At 44.3% G+C, this 22,163-nt stretch overlaps 1 pseudogene; it reads left to right on the top strand.

The window, feature by feature from the left end:
- The first annotated feature begins 15,081 nt into the window (after window positions 1-15,081).
- On the top strand, window positions 15,082-19,653 carry LOC116759752 (annotated as a pseudogene).
- The last annotated feature ends 2,510 nt before the right edge of the window (window positions 19,654-22,163 follow it).

The following is a 22,163-nucleotide window of genomic DNA, read 5'->3' as shown; positions in this document are numbered from 1 at the left end:
TGGGCACATCTTTTAAATATACAGGAATCATTGGCATTGGTAATAGATTGTGAATATATTTGATTTGTATTCCAATGGAGGGGAAAGCTCCAGGAAGGGAAACAAGATCTAGTGGAGAGCTGAGGATGGGGGAGCCTGGCCCAGCTCCTGGCTCCAAGGAGGCCAGGCCCAGCCCTGGAGACTAGCTCTTATCAGCCTGCTGGGGACCTGGGCAGAGGCACATCTGCTTCTGTTTATTCTTCCTCTTTATCTTAATGGGTCCCCCCACCTATCGCTCCCTGGAATATCCCTCACCACCACTTGGATACTCAGGTACCTCTCCCTGCCCTGGGCAAAGACCCAGGGAGGGAGGGGATGGGGGAGGAGAGGTCAGACATTTGGTGTCCGGGTTAAGGCTCCTTACTAAACACCACCCCAGGCTTAACGCTAAGGTGAAGGTGGCAAAGAAGGAAAAGAGTAAAAGGCCAAAGACCTTCCTCCTGGAAAGGAAACTGGCAGCAACCTTAGCTCTAAGAGAAATGTAATTACATTTAAATTTCGGGTTACACCTAAGCTAATAACTATAACTGGAAATTCCTGTGGGAGCAGGAAGTTTTCTCTCATTAAGAGATAATAGAGAGTCACTCGCCCTTGAACCCAGAACAGTCAGTTTCAAGCCAGGAGGACTTTACTTAGGTAGGGCCTCTACCAGCCCACAGGGCACCTTTGTGCAAATTAGAAAAAGGGGCCCCTTCTTGCAGGTGTCACAGCCCTTGACTGGGCGAGTCACCTCTCCCAACTTCCCCAGCACCCTGGGCCAACGAGAACCAGGATACAGCTACATAGTCACAGCAGCTCTCCCCCCTGCCCCTATCTATCCCTTCCATTAACCTGTACAGCTTAAGTGCTGAACAGACCACCCCAGAAACAGAGAAAAATTCTGCAGCTATGAGAAGCTTGGAAGGCTTTTACGCTAACTTGGTCCAAAGTCCCTGCTCCAATTCATTCCATGATAAGGCTTCTGGTTGAGTTGCTAATCACATTCCAGGCCTGGCCCAGGTTATCCTAAACTGTGATTACTGGCAATTTAGAATTAATGAGGAAGTTACCAAATTTCTCAAGGATTTCTTTCTTTAAATTTTACGTAATGCCTATCATCTTAAAGCATGGGGTTTTTGTTTTGTTTAGTTATAGACATAATGAAGTTCAGTTCTTTTAAAGCAGTTTCTCTTTTTGTAGCAAAATTGGCAATATGGCATGGTGGTTCCAAGCTCGATTTCGGAGTCAGAATGATCTGAGTTCTGATTTTAACTCCTCCACTTGCTAGCTGAATGGTCCTGTGCAAGTAACCTCTCCACACCCTGGTTTCCTCATCTGTAAAAGGGGGATACATAAGTGTATTGACCACAAAGAATTAGTACGTGAATTGAATGAGGTGATGCATGGAAAACACTTGCAGGGTGCCTGCACACAGTACCTAATAAACATTAGCTATTATTAAGCTTATTTTAAATGGTAAGGAAAGTGACACCTTACTTATGGGTAATTGAGAAGGATGGGCTTGTTTCCTGTCCCTTGAACAAATGGCCAATCCCAAGTCTCAGGCAGGAAAAGTGAGCCTAGGGCATCAAATCGTGCCAGAAGACAAGGAAGTATTCAGAGACATAGGAGCTAGCTGGAAAGGATTCTTACTGGCCAAATTTGAAACAATTTGAGCATCAAAATAAATAATGACTACAGTTGGTAACACAATGAATAAAACAAAATCCACACGTTCACAGTGATATTCAAAACAAAAGAGAGAGGAAGGGAAATACCAGCCAATAAAAATGGAAGGAATGATAGAATTGGAAAACAGTACTTTGCAGCCCCCAGTAAAATAAGTGATTTAGGCAAAGATTAACAATGGAACCATTGGATGAAAGGTTATCGGAGAGTAAGATAGTCTCATTGGGTTAAAATAACACCTACAGATGACTTACGAATTACCAAGTGGAAGACTTTTCTTTACAATGGAGAGACCTGGTAGTCACCATCTTAACCAAGCAATCAAACTGAGCATCACTAATAGTGCAACAATTATGCACCTTCTGATGTGATATAATCCAAAATACACAATACACAAAGTGATTAACATACTTCTAACCAAGCCTCATGACCTAGATTCCAGTTTACAGAAAATACAGGGATAGAGGAACAGTTAAATTATACCAAGAGAAATCAAAAAGACAAATTCACAGTGTGGAACATACTCTAAGACAACTGACCTGTGACAAAGCCTCTCTCCTTGACCAGACTTTAGTCAGGTTCCTTTGAACCCTCTTTCCACTAGGCCTTGACCTTGGTCCCCACCCTGTCTTGGGCCTACCCAACCCAATCTTAGCAGAGTGCTGCTAAATCATCCCTCCACCCTCGCTATCTGATCACCCTTAATATCTAATCCAGTTCGTCCTCTTCTACCCACGACAATGTCTAAGGACTTAACCTATCTTTAACAAGATTCCCCCTGCCCTGCTCCACCACTTCTCCTATTAGTACATCTCCATCCACTGACTCCCTCACCTGCTCTTTGTCTGTAAATCCCCACCTGTCCTTGTTGAATTTGGAGTCGAGCTCCCTCTCTCTCCCCTGTTGCAATAATCTTAAATAAAGTCTTCTTTATAGTTTGAGAATCTTTTTTCTTTAACACCTGGATACTTCAAAGAATTAATGTCATTTTTTTTTTTTTTTTGCGGTACGCGGGCCTCTCACTGTTGTGGCCTCTCCCGCTGTGGAGCACAGGCTCCAGACGCGCAGGCCCAGCAGCCATGGCTCACGGGCCCAGCCGCTCCGTGACATGTGGGATCCTCCCGGACCGGGGCACGAACCCATGTCCCCTGCATCGGCAGGCAGACTCCCAACCACTGGGCCACCAGGGAAGCCCTAATGTCATTTTTTAAAAGGGTGGATTACTACAGAATAAAAGAAATTAGAGAAATTAAAATAATTTAATTACATTCTTTTAATTAAATAGAATTAAAATAAATTAGATAGCAATCAAATGAATATCAGATACTTTGGTTGGATTTTGACCAAAAAAGAAAAAAAAAATCTGCAAAAGTTGTTTTGAGGACAATTGGATCCTTTTGATTATGGATTGGAAATTATAGAATTATTCTTAATTTTCTTAGGTGTGGTAATGGTATTGATTATGAGGAGAATGTCCTTACTCCTATGAAATACCTGAATTTTGGTAACTCCTGTACTTAGAGGTTGTATTAGTTTTCTAGAACTGCTATAACAAATTACCACAAACTGGGTGGTTTACAACAACAGAAATGTATCCTCTTTCAGTTCTGGAGGCTAGAAGTCTCAAATCAAGGTATCAGCTGGACCATGCTCTGTCTGAAGGCCCTAGGGGAAGATCCGTCCTTGCTTCTTCTTACTACCTTCTGGTAGTTGCTGGCAATCCTTGGTGTTCCTTGGCTTATGACAGCATTAACTGCATCTCTGCCTTCATGGTCACTTGTCCTTCCCTGTGTGTCTCTCTGTGACTTCAATCTCTCTCTCCCCTTATAAGGACATCAGTTATTGGGTTTAGGGCCCACCCTAACCCAATATTCTCTCATCTTAACTTGATTACATCTGCAAAGACCCTATTTATAATAAGGTCACATTCACTGGTACCAAGATGTTAGGACTTCAACCTCTCTTTGGGGGGAATATAATTCAACCCACAACAAGAATAAAATGTCAGGATGTCTGAAATTTACTTTCAGATGTCTCAGCAAAAGATTTTATAGTTAGAGAAAGAGAGAAAGGGAAAAAAAACCCAAGTGTCATGAAATGTTAATAATTGTAGAATCTAGGTGGAAGGTATAGGGTAAGCATTATAGTCTTTCAACTTTTCTATAAGTTTGAAATTTTCAAAATAAAAAGTTGAAGGAAAAACAGATTCCTAGCAATTCCCCCATCCACAATCCTGTTCCATTTCATATATCTGAGGCAGACCCAGGAATATACTTTTAATAAAGGTTCCCTTTTTTGGGGGGGGGAGAGGCGGGACACACCACCTGGCATGTGAGACCTTAGTTCCCCAACCAGGAATTGAACCTGCGCCCCCTGCATTGGAAGCATGGAGTCTTAACCACTGGACAGCCAGGGAAGTCCCAGGGTTCCCATTTTTAATAAGCACTTGAAGGTGATTCTAATACACTGCTAGGGTTGAAATGTACTAGTTGATGTCATAAACTCACATGGATATTATTTATATCCCCTGCCACCTTTTACTCTAAGATGTTTCCTTTTGAGAACATAAATTTATGTAAAATTAAATCAACCAACACAGCATGCACATACATTCACACAAAGATGGTGAATATTTTAGTGAACACTGATCAATGTAACAATTTATTATTAGATATGTATTTCACAATAGAGAAATATATCCAAAGTAAATTTATTTCCCTTGAACATCAATAGGCTTCAGCTAGGATTTTTTTGATCCCTCTCTCTGCTCTTATCTCTCTTCTGGATATACGCCTTTTTAAAAAAAAAAGTGTCTTGGGCTTCCCTGGTGGCGCAGTGGTTGAGAGTCCGCCTGCTGATGCAGGGGACGTGGGTTCGTGCCCCGGTCCGGGAAGATCCCACATGACATGGAGCGGCTGGGTCCATGAGCCATGGCCGCTGAGCCTGCGCGTCCGGAGCCTGTGCTCCGCAACGGGAGAGGCCACAGCAGTGAGAGGCCCGCGTACTGCCAAAAAAAAAAAAAAAGTGTCTTTACTCATATTTTAGTGGGGTTTTGGGAGGAGGCTGAAGCTTATACACATGTTCAATCTGCTATGTTTAATGGGGAGTCCTCAGAACCCACAGTTTTCAACCCCAGTTTTATTGAAGTCAGCTTCCTCATGTAAACTAGCCCCAATTTCAAAATGGAAGTCAAGGAGAAATGTGACTCAGTTCACACAGTTTGAAGACCACTTTCCAAAAATGCTTTTGGCCTGTGTGGTTAAGCCTGAATGATCAGTCTGAGTATAATTGTCCGACCATCATGTGTGGACTGTGTATACGCAGCCCAAACCCATAGCCCCAGCCTTGTCCTCTCTGATGAAACACCAGTGCCCACAAACAGAAGGTTCCTCTTCTCTCACCATGGAATAAACAGGAAGGTCTCTTGGGACTGTGGTCTTAGGACTATAGCTCTGCCCCTAATTTCTGCAGACCCTTTACCAAGAACTGAGTCATTGCAACACCACGCTCAGCCAGCTGTCTCAGCACAAGAAAAGCTTTGCTGTGGTATGAGGTTTTGTGGGCTGCAAACTACATCTAGGTCAGCAAATTAAACTCCACAGGGTGGTTACCAAGCCCAGCTTCATCTAGCTAAAGGGCTGTCTGATTTCACCCTTTGGGCATTGGCCTTGGATACAAGGCCCATCTGCGTGTGTTTAAGGTACAACACTTCAGGCCTAAACCCCTCGATGACACATGCCTAAACTCAGAATCTTATTTACTCCACCAGGGCTCTGGGGTATGTGAGAGTAACAATACTCCATCCCAGCAGATACATTGAGATTTGTATGTGTGTGTGTTGGGACAAAGTGGGGAAGTGGCACTGTATTTCTTTGTTCCTCAGTTTCACTCACTGTTTCTTTCCTGCCACTTGTGTTTCTTTCCTGCCACTTGTGTTTCTTTCCTGCCATGTTGACCCAATCATGAGCCTTTTTTCTCAGTTCCCTTTCATGGAAGTTTTTCAGAATGATTTCACAACAGATGGCCAACTGGTCTACTACCTAGATAGAGCTTTACAAAGAGAGTATCTAAATGGGGTAGGGTGTGTCACCTTGGTTCAGGAACTGGGTTGCAGATTTATAGTGGATAAAGTCTGCAGAGATTAAATCTTGTTAAAAATTCAAAACAAGCCAGCAAATACTTATGTGAAGGCCTGATGCTATCTGGGGCTCTGGAATACAGAAAAGAAAACCAGAGTTGCTGTCTTCCAGGAGCTCTTTAACTATGAAAGTAGGATTAACATTCTAATGGATAGCTACATTTTTCACTACCTAGCACCCATGCATGATTTTCCTGGTAATAATACCCCAAGTTCACTCTGAGGAGAACCCCTCCTCCATCCTTAGTCTGTGTGCTTTCAATGCCTGGTTCTAGAGCTGAGGTATAGACTTAAGGCCAGGCCACAGTGACTGGTTTAGAGATGGGCATAAAGCCTAAGAAAAGCCAATGATATACATGAAATGTTTGCTGATACTGTTTGGGGAAAGGTATGAGGTACTTTTTGCTAGGATTACCACCAATAAGGATGATGTGAACCTGGAGCTGCCAAAAGCCACACGATGGAGCCTAAGAATGAGGCCAACACAGCAAAAGACAGATCAGAATGAAACAGAAAAACTGACTTCCTTGGTCAAGCCATTCTTGATGTTCCATATATTCCTAGACTTTTCTGCTAATTGTCTCAGTAGTTATTTTTATTTGTTTAAGCTAGTTAGATGGGGGTTTCTTTAAGATGCAACTAAAATGCTCTGTGTTGCAACTAAAAGGTTGAATAGTGTCCCCCCCAAAATTCACATCCACCCAGAATTTCAGAATGTGACCTTATTTGAAAATATGGTCTTTGAAGATGTAATTAGCTAAGGATGTTAAGTCAAAATCATCTTGGATATAGGGTATGCCCCAAATCTAATGACTGGTATCCTTACAAGATGAGGTGAAGGCTAAGAAAGACAGAGAAGAAAGCCATGTGAGAGAGACAGGGATTGGAGTCATGCTACTAAAGGCTTAGGAATGCCTGGTGCCACCAGAAGCTAGGAAGAGGCAGGGAGGTAACCTCTGACAGAGCATTCAGAGGGAGCATGGTCCTTCTGACAGCTTGATTTTGAACTTCTAGCCTCTAACTGTAAAATTTCCATTGTATTAAGCCAGTTCGTGTCATTTGTTACAGCAGCCCTAGGAAACGAAAATACTGTAATATGTGAAATAATTCAATAATTTATTGGCACCTAATATGTGTCCAAAGAGGTTTTAGCATAAAATTCAGAGAAAAGGGATATGGAGAATGTAGAGGGATATTTGAGCTGGGATATCATGAAGCCTGAAGAACTGTCTGCCCCAACTACCTGCCCCACCATGGGTGCCTCTGGAAGTTCCTGGAGAAACTAGAATTTATAGTCTCTGAACTCCTCTTTCTGGTCTTCTGGCAGGCCATTCTCCTAACATATGGACTTCTTCAGCAAGAAAATGAGCTCTGTTGGATAGAATTGAAAATATTTCTCCTAGCTTGTTCTTTGTCTTTGTTTAGAGTGATTTTGGCCCAGTAGAATTTTTTTTTATTAGTCAAATTTTTTAATTTCTTTATGGCTTATTTTTTCCCCCCAATTCCCCTGTGTTTTCATCAAGTGTGCTGTACTGTGGAGTAAGTTATTTCTTTTCCAATTTTTTTCTTCTTGTGGTAAAATACACGTAACATACAATTTACTATCTTTCTTATTTTTTTTTTGGCTGCATCGTGCAGCTTGTGGGATCTTAGTTCCCCAACCAGGGATCGAACCCAGGTCCCCAGCAGTGGAAGTATGGAGCCCTAACCACTGGACCACCAGGGAATTCCCTTAATCATTTTTAAATATATAGTTCATGGTATTAAGTACATTCGTATTTTTATGTAACCATCAACACCATCCATCTCCAGAACTATTTTCATGTTACAAAACTTTAATTATACCCATTGAACAATAACTCCCCATTTCACTCTTCATCCAGCCCCTGGCAACCACCATTCTACTTTTTGTCTCTATGATTTTGACTAAGTAAAACGTAGCTTTCTTTTATCTTTACTGTGTTTCCCTTCACTGCACTTCCATCACCTTTATTGGGTGTTCCCCAAAAATAGCAACAGTCATAATAGTACCATTTGTTGTGTCCAGGCATTGTACCCAGGGCTTAAGTACAACGGCTCTAATCTTTCCAGTATCTCTACAAGGCAGGTAGTATTCTGCCCATTTTACAGATGAGGAAAGTGTGGTCCAAAGAAGTTACACAAATTGCCCCAGTTAAGGGTCTCACAGCTCTTAATTGGAAAAGGGAAAAGTTGTGCTCGCGTTTGTCCAAGCCAAAGCCACGGCTCCTCTCACAATACCATTCAGAAGCCTTGTATCTATGCCCTCAGACTACAGACTGCTGATCTTGTCTCTCAAATGTTGATTATTCTATACAAATAAATGGAGAGATATACCATGTTCTTGGATTGGAAGAATCAACATTGTGAAAATGACTCTACTACCCAAAGCAATCTACAGATTCAATGCAATCCCTATCAAACTACCACTGGCATTTTTCACAGAACTAGAACAAAAAATTTCACAATGTGTATGGAAACACAAAAGACCCTGAATAGCCAAAGCAATACTGAGAACGAAAAATGGAGCTGGAGGAATCAGGCTCCCTGACTTCAGACTATACTACAGAGCTACAGTAATCAAGACAGTATGGTACTGGCAAAAAAACATACATATAGATCAATGGAACAGGATAGAAAGCCCAGAGATAAACCCACACACATATGGTCACCTTACCTTTGATAAAGGAGGCAAGAATATACAGTGGAGAAAAGACAGCCTCTTCAATAAGTGGTGCTGGGGAAACTGGACAGCTACATGTAAAAGTATGAAATTAGAACACTCCCTAACATCATACACAAAAATAAACTCAAAATGGATTAAAGACCTAAATGTAAGGCCAGACACTATCAAACTCTTAGAGGAAAACATAGGCAGAACACTCTATGACATAAATCACAGCAAGATCCTTTTTGACCCACCTCCTAGAGAAATGGAAATAAAAACAAAAATAAACAAATGAGACCTAATGAAACTTAAAAGCTTTTGCACAGCAAAGGAAACCATAAACAAGACGAAAAGACAACCCACAGAATGGGAGAAAATATTTGCAAATGAAGCAATTGACAAAGGATTAATCTCCAAAATTTACAAGCAGCTCATGCAGCTCAATAACAAAAAAACAAACAACCCGATCCCAAAATGGGCGGAAAACCTAAATAGACATTTCTGCAAAGAAGATATAGATTGCCAACAAACACATGAAAGAATGCTCAACATCAGTAATCATTAGAGAAATGCAAATCAAAACTACAATGAGATATCCTCTCACACCAGTCAGAATGGCCATCATCAAAAAATCTAGAAACAATAAATGCTGGAGAGGGTGTGGAGAAAAGGGAACCCTCTTGCACTGTTGGTGGGAATGTAAATTGATACAGCCACTATGGAGAACAGTATGGAGGTTCCTTAAAAAACTACAAATAGAACTACCATACGACCCAGCAATCCCACTACTGGGCATATACCCTGAGAAAACCATAATTCAAAAAGAGTCATGTACCAAAATGTTCATTGCAGCTCTATTTACAATAGCCAGGACATGGAAGCAACCTAAGTGTCCATCAATAGATGAATGGATAAAGAAGATGTAGCACATATATACAATGGAACATTACTCAGCCATAAAAAGAAACGAAATTGAGTTATTTGTAATGAGGTGGATGGACGTAGAGTCTGTCATACAGAGTGAAGTAAGTCAGAAAGAGAAAAACAAATGACGTATGCTAACACATATATATGGAATCTAAGGAAAAAAAAAAAAGGTCATGAAGAACCTAGGGGTAAGATGGGAATAAAGACACAGACCTACTAGAGCATGGACTTGAGGATATGGGGAGGGGGAAGGGTAAGCTGTGACAAAGTGAGAGAGTGGCATGGACATATATACACTACCAAACGTAAAATAGATAGCTAGTGGGAAGTAGCCGCATAGCACAGGGAGATAAGCTAGGTGGTTTGTGACCACCTAGAGGGTGGGATAGGGAGGGTGGGAGGGAGGGAGACGCAAGAGGGAAGAGATATGGGAACATATGTATATGTATAACTGATTCACTTTGTTATAAAGCAGAAGCTAACACGCCATTGTAAAGCAATTATACTCCAATAAAGATGTTATAAAAAAAAAGTTGATTATTCCTAGTTTGACCCTCATAGGAAAAACTTATTTTCAATTATTGCATATAACTTTTTCACCTTGTGTCCTAGTTACAAAACATAGCTCTATCAATATCACGGGAGAACAAAAGGAAATAGTTATTAAAAAGCAAATTCTACTCCCCTTGGTCAAATTCCAAAGTATAAGACAAGTATAGCCCCAGTGGCTCCCATGCTCTGGTCCCCCCTCCACTTTCTGCTCTCTCTCAGGTGGGTGACCTCCAGCTGCCATCTGGTTTTGTCCTAACTACAGGAAAGCACAAGAGAGTTTGAACTTTGCCCCATTTGAACTCTTTTTCCTGTGTGAGAGCTGTGCTTCATTTAAGGAAGTGCAAATAATGGTGAATGATACTTGTATGTTTGCTAGGGCTGCCCTAATGATGTGGCTTACATGACAGAAATGTTTCATACTTCTGGTGACTAGACATTTGAGGTGAAGGTGTGAGCAGGGTTAGTTTCTTTTGAGGCCTCTTCCCTTAGATTGTAGATAGCTGTCTTCTCCTTGTGCCTTCATATCGTGTATTAGTCTGCATGGGCTGCCATAACAAAATACCATAGACTGTGTGGCTTAAACGACAGATATTTGTTTTCTCACAGCTCTGGAGGCCAGAGTCTAAGATGAAGGTGCTGGCCTGGTCGGGCTCTGGTGAGAGTTCCCTTCTTGGCTCAGAGGCAGTCACCTTCTCACTGTCTCCTCACATGGTGGAGAGGGTTCTAGGGGTCTCTTTTCTCTTCTTACAAAAGGGTACTAATCCTGTCGTGAGGGCCTGTCTTAGCTCAGGCTGCTATAACAAAATACCATAAACTGGGTGGCTTATAAACAACAGTTTATTCCTCATAGTTCTAGAGGCTGGAAGTCTAAACTCAGAGTGCCAGCATTGGTCATGTTCTGCTGAGGGCCCTCTTCCAGGTTGCAGATTACTGACTTCTTGCATTCTCATGTGGCAAAGAGCAGAGCACAGGAAGCAAGCTCCCTTGTGACTCTTGGAAGGGCACTAATCCCATTCACAAGAGCTCCACCCTTATGACCTCATATTATGCTTATTAGCACAGAAGCCAAACCAAAACCAGCAGTCCCCTGCCCTAAGCTTTCTCACCACCAGGATCTGCTTGTGGTAGCCAATGGCAACTCTTCTAGCTATTTTCTCTGATACTTATCTCCATGTTTAAGAATACTGTGCTTCTACTGCTATTTCTTTTGTTTTGTTTTCCTTTTTGGCCGCGCCACATGGCTTGCAGGATCTTAGTTCCACGACCAGGGACTGAACCCCGGGCCAAGGCAGTGAATGCACCGAGTTCTAACCACTGGACTTCCAGGGAATTCTCTACTGTTGTTTCTTAATTTATCATGTTTAGACATTCTTCACCGACTCTGGTAGGTGAGTACCTAACTCTCTCATGTACAGCCATCACTTCCCCTCCCCCATCATCCCAACATAGCACAACTTTGGAAGAATAAATAGTTGGTATTTACATTATAATGACTATACAAGTATCATTCACTGCTAAGCCAAGTGAATATTACTTATCTCTGTTCTCAGGCAGCCTTCAGTATTCCTAAAGTTAATGATGGCCTCGTTTTTTTAATTCATTTTATGTTCTATGACTCATCATTAGTGTTCTCTAAAAGCTTTAACATCTCTGCCAAAGGCCTTCCCATGATATTTTCCATATGCTCAAGCACATCAGCTCCATTTCTTCTTCCCCAGAGCCTCTCAGGAGGCCTCCTTCCTCCTGCACCCAAGCTGACTGGGCTCTGGCTTAATGCTCTGCTGTTAGTCCTAGGACTTTGCTCACACCTCAGTGATGGATACCCTAGTCCCTATGTTGAGAATCCCACCTCTCTCTCCCTCTCTCTCCTCCCTCACTTTAAAAAATTTTTTATTTCCTCCTTTTAATGAAGGAGGAAGTGTCTACTAGTGTCCTAATAAAATTCACTTGAGAGTGTACTCAGATAATTTTGTGATTGGGTGAAAAACTAGGCATTGCTTAGAGCACATCCTTTCTGAGTTTTCTGATTTTGATTCTATGGGGGCTCTGTGCATTTCATTGCCTTAGAGCTATTTCACAACTCTGTAAATTGTAGGTAATTGATAGCAATGCAAAATAATTCTTATCTAGAGATATGCAAATAAATAACCCACAGTCCCTCTCCCCACCCCACACAAGCCTCCCTACAAAAGCCAGTTTCATATCCGTTTATAAATTCATTTCAAAATTCCTTTTTTCCATATAAATTTGTGCTTCCTTGACATCTTTAAACTGGTTGTAACATCTTACTGGTTCCCTCATTAATAATGAGGTAAGATATTTTACACACGTTCATTTTATATTTGTGAGAGTCATGATTTTACCTTTTAAAAAAATATTCCTTTAATAGAAGTGTATTTTTAAAGTCACTGAAGTCTGAAAATAGCTTTATTCTTCTTTCACACTTGAGTGATAGATGGGTTGGGTATAAAATTATAGGTAAAATATCCAATGCCACAACTATACCCCAATTAAAAAAAAATTCCAATGCCACTTTGACTCCTGTTTCTTTGCATATAACTAGTTTCCAACACTCCCCCTCCATCCTATTTGTTTGTTTGTTTGTTTGCTTCTTTATCCATGGGATTCAGAAATGCCATAATAATATGCCCTGGTGAGGGTCTTTTTCACTCATTCTGCCATGCACTTCAGTGGATCTTTACATCTAGAGACACTTGCCCTTCTGGTCTAGATACAAATTTATATATGATTTTCTCTTCCTGGAATTCCTTATATTTGGATGTTGAATGCCTAAATAGATCTTCTAGCTCTCTCATCTTCCTCACCATTCTCATTATTGTATTAATTTGTTTCCCTACCTATTAATGAGGTTGAGTAGCTTCCATATTTAATTGTCCACTTAGCTTCTCAATTATTCTTTTTCTATTAAATAGAATTTTGATGTAAAACAACTGAATATAAACTGATAGCTTGTCAGTATATCACTACATTTCAAAGGATGACAATTTTGAGGAAGACTGATTTATATCACCTAGGTAAAATTGGTGCTTTGTCTTTTTTTTTTTTTGGCTGCGTTGGGTCTTCGTTGCTGCACGCGGGCTTTCTCTGGTTGTGGCAAGCGGGGGCTACTCTTTGTTGCGGTGCGCGGGCTTCTCACTGTGGTGGCTTCTCTTGTTGTGGAGCACAGGTTTTAGGCTTGCGGGCTTCAGTAGTTGCAGCACGCAGGTTCAGTAATTGTGGCTCGTGGGCTCTAGAGCACAGGCTCAGGAGTTGTGGCACATGGGCTTAGTTGCTCTGCGGCATGTGGGATCTTCCCGGACCAGGGCTCAAACCCGTGTCCCCTGCATTGGCAGGCGGATTCTCAACCACTGCGCCACCAGGGAAGTCCCACCTTACTTGTGTTGCTAGCCACAGAATTTCCAACATTTTATACACAATCTGGCATATAATAGTTGCTAAATATATCTTTGTTGAATAAACCCTCAACTTATAGATTCCTACTAAATCCTAATCTAGTTCTTCCTCCAGGGTTAAATAGTAAATAATCTTTTTTAACTTTTCATTCTGGAAAAATAAAAATAATATTTTTCAAGTATTTGCTATTTGTCCTGTTCTAAGCTCTTTAGGTGTGGTGATTAATTTAATCCTTACAACAATCCAATGAGATAGGTATTATTACTATCTGCATTTTGAAGGTAAAGAAATTTATCTGAAAGCTTCATTAGCTGAGCTGATATTTGGCTCCAAAGATTATACTTTTAACCATCATATTAGATGCCTCTTTGGTTGGCTCAGCTCACAATCCAATTCTGATCTATTTATAGTAGCTGTCAGGCACACATTGTTGAGAAGAATTCTGGGGCAGCATTTAGGTTACATGGAAAAAATAATCTGCCTTGATTGATTAATGATGTCTGCCACAGGCCCAGGAATGGCGAGTCAGGGTTGTTGTTTTTTTTTTAAACACTGCTTACTCATTCCTTGGAGAAAGAGATTATCTTTGGGGTTATACATAGCTCTAGTGCTTTTGAAATTAGGGCATGTTGACATCCAAAGTGTTTAAAGGCTGCTTTGTTTCTTTGTTGTAGCAGGAGAATATTTTAACTGCCTGTTTATAATTTATCTGAGAGAAGCACTGGTAATTAGGCATCTGATCACTCCTCTGATTCCCTTGCTTCTTCCTTTTCCTGTGATAACAGAAAGTCAGGAAAATAATCACATTGCCTCATGATACCAGTGGGCCATATAAAAAGCCCCGTGATGTTGTTTTTCCAATCACTGGTTTTCTTGACAGCCAGCATTTAAACCATTCCAAACACGCCTCCCGTCAATCGTTAGAAATGACCTTAGGATTGGTCTCTTTACTAACCTTCCTACTACGTCCCAAACAGTTTTACAACTTGGCTTCAGCTGCAGGGCAGTCCAGCTTTTAAAGGAATTATATCCCTTTCCCAGAATAGCCATTAAACAGAACTTAACACAGTTTTAAGGGAGGTATAAAGTGACTTTTTCCCATCTCTCCCCACTTTTCAAAGTGCGCTTTTACACTCAGAACCAACATCTATTTGTTTAGGACAGTTTATAAGGTGTTCACTATTCACTTTCTCATCCTTTTAACAATTTTTTTTTCAGCTAAATAATATACATTTATTGAGAATTCCTGGGATGGCTGTTATTTCCTCTTAACTACAGGGCAGGGAACCAAGCAGAGAAAAAGAAAATCACCAAAAAAGCCCACAGCTCTGATTCCTCTGGCTGAGCAAAGGGAAGAGGAAAGTTGCTCCAGGGGGCAGTGCTCACGAAGGCAACAGCGTTTTGCAGGAGGCCTGCGGAGGAAGTCCCATGACACCGGGGGTGGGTGGAGGCTGCTTCTCCCCCAGTGGCTCCTCTATTTCAGTTTCTTGAAGGGGCTCCTCTGGCCCTTGATGACGTCTTTCTCTTGGAAGTTCCACAGGGCCATCAACAGAAAGCCAAGTGTGGCCCCGCATTGTAATAAGCATCTTGGAGATGGTGGGGCTGCTCAGACCTTGCCCACTTTGCGGTGGACAGGGCTCCCACTGAGGGGGATGCTATGCGCCAAGCGTCCCCTATCAGGGCGAAGAAGGAAGACCTCGGGCTGCCTCCCAGACAGATGCTGCAGGTCAGCAGAACCCCACAGAGCCTCCGAAGGGACCCTTCCCACTTCAGCTATCCAGTCTGCGACCCTCCCGTAAGGTGGACAGCCTGCTGCACCCGGGAAGGAGGGACATCTCATCTTCCTGTTGACATGGCACCTCCTGGGACGGTGATCACATGAGATGTTCACATGTAAGACAAGAAGCTTCCACCACCCCTCTGCCATCTGCTGTATCCCATGATTTACGATGTTCAAGCTCAGCCCCAGAGAGCCCCCTCCAGCATGCATCCCACAGACCTGCCACGATCTTGGCATGCACAGCAAACCCATAGCCAAATGTGCCCGATCTGAACACATCTTCAAGGCCCAGACCCTCGCTGGATGTTCCTTTTCTGCTATTATTTATTTTTAATTTTGTTAATGTGAAATCACATATGTATAGTTTAAAAACAATACTAAAGCCAATCCCCTAGTACTCATAACCCAGGTTAAGAAATATAACATTAGTAAAGCTTTGGGGCTTGTGTTAGTTTCCCATGGCTGCTGTAACAAATGATCACAAACTGAGTGGCTTAAAACAAGGGAAGTTTATTCCCTCACAGTTCTGGGGGCTAGAAGTCTGCAATCAAGGTGTCTGAAGGCTCCTGAGGAAAGTCTTTGCCTTTTCCTAGCTTCTGGTGGCTCCCAGCAAGGCTTGGCATTCCTTGGCTTGTAGCTGCATCACTCCGATCTCTGCTTCCATGGTCACCGGCCTTCTTCCCTCTCCTTTCTCTTATAAAGACACCAGTCATTGGATTAGGACCCACTCTAATCCAGTCAGTATGACCTATCTTAACTTGATTAAGTCTGCAAAGATTTAATTTTATTTCCAAATAAAGTCACATTCACAGGCAATGGGGGTGAGGACTTGAACATATTTTGGGGGGACACAATTCAATGTCCTACAGAGCCCTTGCTGTGTTCCTCCTCCATCATATTCCTTCCCCAAAGAGGTAACCACTTGGCTGACTTTTGCATTAATCTTTTTTTTTTTAACTTTAAAATAGTTCACCACCTAAATTTGTATACCTAACACAAAAATTGTTGAGTTTTGAAACGCTGAGTTTTAAGCACAAGTCTAGCTGAATAAGGTAAGGGCAGTACTGCCGTTTCTGGATGAAGGCTCCCACGATGAGATGCTCCAGAAAGAGTCTTCAGCTCAGAAAGTGTTCAGAGCCCCGCTGGGGGACAGTGGGTAGTTTGGAAAACTCAGTGCTCACCAGAATTAGGGCACTTGTGTGGACAAGAGACTGGGCCCCTGGCAGGAAGATGGTTGGGTAAGTGGGCTGCATCCTGAGTGCTGGTAAGCTCACACGGGATGGTGGGGAGCCCCTAGGATGGCTCCCATGATCCCTCCCTTGCCTTCACTCCCACTTCCAGAGGGACCGGGGCTGATGCTCCTGTACACTCCAGGGATTCCATGGCTTCTCGCTTTCCCACCGGCCCCGTGACCCCGCCTTTCAGCTCTGCCGCTTCACCCTCCTCCTGGGTTTGTATATTATCGCTTAAATCCCTCTGCTGTAGTTTGAGTGGAGTTTCATTAGGGAAAAGATGCATGTGTTCAATGTACCGTCTCCACCTTGAGAGCTTTCTCTTGGTCTCACTTTTCTACTGAGCTGTGTTTTAGGATTTCTTCCTTCATTCACTCAATCTGATGTCTGCAAGGTGGGCTGTCAGGAGGGACAGAGCTGACAGTAGTTGAGCTGACAGTAGTTGGGGAGACAGACAAGGAAATCGGTCGTAATGACGCAGCAGTAGTGCTTAAAATATGGTTCCTGGACCACCTATGCAAGCGTCTCCCCGATGTTTCGTCAAAATGCTGAGACCTGAAGGTCGGGCAGAGGCCCAGGGAGGATAAAGACTCCAGATGGGGGAGCAGCTTTCAGCTGTTTGAGGCTGGTTGGAGCCAAGGCTGGGGAAGCCCACCCAGAAAAAGTGTGAGGGGCCACGCACTGGCCAAGGACTGAGTGGGGAGAACAGCAGTACCTGTGGGCTGAGCACAGGGGGAGACCTTAAGGGGGAGACTGAGAAGAAGAGGTGGGAGGATGGCGTGTGTGTTGACGGCTGTCATAAAGGTTTCCAAAATCCAGGTTTTCAAAAGCAGCACAGAAACCAGTCCTGTGTGATCCCCTTACATGAGGTACCTAGGGTCGTCCAGTTCAGAGAAACAGAAGGCAGAATGGTGCTCACCAGGGGCGGGGGGAGGCGGGGCGGCGGGAAGCGGAGTTTGACAAGTATAGACGTTTAGTTTTGCAAAAAGCTCTGAAGACTGGCTGCACAACAATGTGTGTATATTCGACACTGCTGGGCTGCAGACTTAAAACTGGTTAAGACGATAAATTTTATGTTATGTGTTTGGTTTGTTTTTTTTCACCACAACAAAAAATAATTTAAAAAGAAAAGAAAAAAGTAACACAGAAACCAGGGCCTGTTTCTAACCTTCAAAAGTTCCTTGATTGGACTTCCTTGGTGGCGCAGTGGATAAGAATCCGCCTGCCAATGCAGGGGACATGGGTTCAATCCCTGGTCCGGGAAGATCCCACATGCCGCGGAGCAATTAAGCCCGTGCGCCACAACTACTGAGCCTGCGCTCTAGAGCCCACGAGACACAACTACTGAAGCCCGCGTGCCGCAACTACTGAAGCCTGTGTGCCTAGGGCCCGAGATCCGCAACGAGAAGCCAGAGAAGCCCGCGCACCGCAACAAAGGGTAGCCCCTGCTCGATGCAACTAGAGAAAGCCCGCACGCAGCAACGAAGACTCAACACAGCCAAAAAAAAAAAAAAAAGTTCCTTGATTCTTTACCCTTTTGTGATCAGGCTGACTCAGCAGATCAGCGTTCCCCAAATGCGGACAAAGCTCCAGTGTCTGCTCATCACCACTGGGGCGTGAGGGACTTTGTCTCGCCTACTTATCCAAGAGCACCCCCAGACACCGCATGCCAGGAGACGCAATCTAAGTAAAGGCTTGAGCCGGAAGCCAGGTCTCAGCATCTCCTCCAACCGTGTTGCCCCCTTCCCGTCCAGCACCCCCAGCTAATCAACCAAAGCTCCATCTTGTGTGGCAGTTCCTGAAGTTTGCCCGTCACCAAAAGCTTCTGCTTTGTCTCCAAGGGCTCCAGTGTCCACTTTGGGTCCTGTGGTTTAGCCTCTGGAAATTCAAATGGATTCTGGCTGAATTCTATCACAAGAGGGACTCTACACCCTGCCTCCTTGGTGCTCTGAGTAGGCCAGGTTGGGGGCATGATGGGTTATCAGGCTAGTGGGAGGGGAACGTAACTTGAGAGGCCCAGTGCATGTGGGGCCTCGAGATGGGGTCCAGCTACAGGGCCTGGCTCTGGGGAGCAGCACGGAAAGGTCTAGAGCTTCATCCAAGAAGTCACAGACTCTAATATAGTAAAATAATTAGAGCCAACACGTAGCACCAACAATGTGCCGGGCATCCTTCCAAGCCCTTAATATTTTTTTTTTTTTTTTTTTTTTTTTTTTGCGGTACGCGGGCCTCTCACTGTTGTGGCCTCTCCCGTTGCGGAGCAACAGGCTCCGGACGCGCAGGCTCAGTGGCCATGGCTCACGGGCCCAGCCGCTCCGCGGCATGTGGGATCCTCCCACACCGGGGCACGAACCCGCGTCCCCTGCATCGGCAGGCGGACTCTCAACCACTGCGCCACCAGGGAAGCCCCAAGCCCTTAATATTGATATGTGTGCACGAACTCAATGAATTCTCCCAGCGAACTTATGAGGTCAGTATCGCAGCCGACTTTACTGACGTAGAAACAAGAGCACACGGACGGGGTCTCTCTTTGCTGCATCTGCCGCGAGAATGAAAGCAATCAGGCAGTCGACGGTCCAGAAAATGTAGACATCACTCAGAAGGGATGCACAGGTGTCACGAAGGGCCCCACAGGAGGCTGCAGAGGGATTTGAATCACATCAGGGTCAAACTCAGTCTCCTTGGAAGGAAAAAGAAGAGGCTCTGGGTGGACAAATGGTGGGGAAATAGGAAGGAACTGGCTGTGGTTTGCACTGTCGGTTGTCACGTACAGAATGTAATGGAGGGTGTTACCCCGGCTTCCGTTCCAAGATGAGATCTGTGTGCTTCCCCATCACCGTTGTCATTCAAGAGGACAGGTCTCTGGTTGAAATCTGGAATTTCTTGTATGAGATATATCAGCAGCGTTTGAAAGTGTTTGAACCAGGCGTTGCTTGTTCAGTGTCTCAAGCCCAGAAAGAGGAGTTAATTCTTAAAGGAAAAGACATTGAACTTGTATCAAATTCAGGTTGTTACTTTGATCCTGCAAGCCACAACGGTTAGAAGGAAACCCGGACACTTCTGGATGGTATATGAACAAGTCTCTGAAAAAGGAACAGTTCAGCAGGCTGATGGAGATCTACGAGTTGTCTGGCTATGGAAAATAACTAGATGGCGGATCATTCTTAAGACCTATTTCTAATACTTTTGGTGTTTTTTTTTTTTTTGCGGTACGCGGGCCTCTCACTGTTTTGGCCTCTCCCGTTCCGGAGTACAGACTCCGGATGCACAGGTTCAGCAGCCATGGCTCACGGGCCCAGCCGCTCCGCGGCATGTGGGATCTTCCCGGACCGGGGCACAAACCCGCGTCCCCTGCATCGGCAGGCGGACTCTCAACCACTGCGCCACCAGGCAAGCCCCCTATTTCTAATATTTTAAAGATGTAGTAAAGGCCCTCTGTTGAAGGATCAAAAGGACGGGGAGGTTGAACTACTTGCCCAAGGTAACCCTGTCAATGCGAGGCAGAGCCAGATCTAAGCCCAATCAGGCAGACTCCCGAATTGGCACCCTTATCCACCCTGCCACCTCTCTCCCAGCTGCTCGTCTTCAGGTGGCAAATCAGACAGACAGCCCCTCAGTGGGGAAGCCAGAAGAGTCCAGAGCCCGGCTGGGGTCAGTCATGGTTCCAGATAATCCAATGGTGTAGAGAAGGGTTCAGCCAGCCAATGGGTTGGGTTGTAGGCAGAGAGTTCCAACCCCAGAAGGGGCTGGGCTAGAGCTAGGCAGGGAACAGGGCAGGTTGCAGTCCCAGCAAAGGGCACCTGGGCCCCTTTGGCTCTGAGCCATTTCCCTGTTTCTGGGCTGGGGCCCCAATGGGCCGACCTGAGAAGTATAAAAACTGTGACAGCAGGGCTATGACACAGACATGTAGAATTTGCTCTGCGGCCCCTAACCTGTCTCATAGCAGCAAACATAGCAACACAGCCAACCTGGTTGGCACCTGGCTTCTGGGCCGTAGAGGGTGACTTAATGACAAGGTCTCATGGGTTGATGGAGATCAAGGAGAAAAGGGACAACCTGCTGGCGAGAGCACCAGTGGGTTCAGGATGGGAAAGGCAAGCAACAGAGGGCAGGCATGGGTGGAGTCATCACCAAGGGCTGCAGCAAAGCCCCCAAAGTTTTAAAAGCCTTCAGGTTTCTGTGAACTATTGGGGCCTACAGATAAGACATTGCTTGAGTCTTGTAAGTGCTGGTCTCACAGCTCCTTTCCCATCGCGCCTCAGCTGTTCCTCACCATGCCAAGCACCATGCCAAAGGCCTGGCCTCAGGGCCTTTGTACTTGCCACCCTCAGCCTATAACACTCTTCCCCAGATATCCTCACTCCCCGCAGGCCTGTGCTCCAAGGAGGCTGATCAGGGAGGCCGTCCCTACAAAGAGCACCTCCCTTCCCTGCTCGCCCATCCTTTACTATCCCCTTGCCGTACGGATTGTGTTTTCCAAAGGTGCCGCAGCAATCTCTCCTACGCCACGTGTTCTTTCTCTGGCCCCTTGAATCTGGGGTCCCTGTCACTGCTCTAACCAACAGAATACGACAGAAGTGACGCTGACCCACTCCCAGGCACTTCACCGCTCCAGCAGCCTCTGCTTCCTGCTTCGTGGAACACTTACTCTTGGAGCGCTCCTTCCAGAGCCCAGCTGCCAGGCTGAGAAGCTTGTGGGGAGGCCACAGGCAGATGTGCCAGTCAGCAGCCTGCAGAGCTCCTAGCCAGAGGTCAACATGCACGGCAGCCAAACGAGTGAAGCACCTCGATGTCCGACCCAGCTGGTCCTTCGGACGACTCGAGGCCCGGCCGGTATCTGGCTGCACCACTTGTGAGACCCCCAGCAAGACCCACCCTGATGGGCCCAGTCCACCAAAGAACCATTAGAGAGAATACAAAATTGTTGTTTTAGGCCACAGAGTTTCAGGGTGCTTTTTTTCCATAGCAGTAGTCATCTTGAGGATTTACCCTGCTTAACTAGTTTTCACAGCACCTATCACTGCCTGATAGTATATAAGCTATTTGTTTATTGTCTTTTTCTCCCTCTTGTTTTTGTTTACTACTGTACTCTTAATACTTGAGAGTAGTGCCTGGCATGTAGTAGGAGCTCAATAAATATTCTCTAAGTAGATGAATGAATCCAAAGACATTTTCCCCCAAATCACAAAGCAATAATCAATGTGATTCTATTAGTTCTCAAGAGGCTTAACACTGGGTCATCCTGAGCATAGGTTAGGGCATCAGATGTGGTTGTAGTTATTCGCTCAACAGCCATTTATTGAGCTTCTAGTATGTGCTAGGCCCTAGAAATAAATCAGCGAACCAAAGCAAAAATTCCTGCCCTCATTCTAGTGGGGGAGCAGGCAATAATATAAATAAGGAAAGTATACCATATATTAGAAGAGGATAAGTTGCAAGGAAGAAAAATAAAGCAGAGAAGAGGGAGAGAGAGTCCTGGGGTCTGGCCAGAATGTTAAGTAAGGTGGCCCAGTGTATTGGTTTGCTAGGGCTGCCACAGCAAAGCACCACAAACTGGGAGGCTCAGACAACAGAAATGTATTGTCTCACAGTCCTGGGGGCTAGAACCCAAATAAGAGAGACAGATTCTCTGCAAGTATTTTGCAGTTTAGAATAATGTAATATGGTTTTAAGTTAATAAAACAAAAACTGAAAAATGAGACAGTACAGTAACAGAATGAGATGAAA

Source organism: Phocoena sinus, chromosome 9 (assembly GCF_008692025.1).
Source record: "Phocoena sinus isolate mPhoSin1 chromosome 9, mPhoSin1.pri, whole genome shotgun sequence".
Taxonomy (NCBI): domain Eukaryota; kingdom Metazoa; phylum Chordata; class Mammalia; order Artiodactyla; family Phocoenidae; genus Phocoena; species Phocoena sinus.
This window is presented reverse-complemented; position numbering and strand designations above follow the sequence as displayed.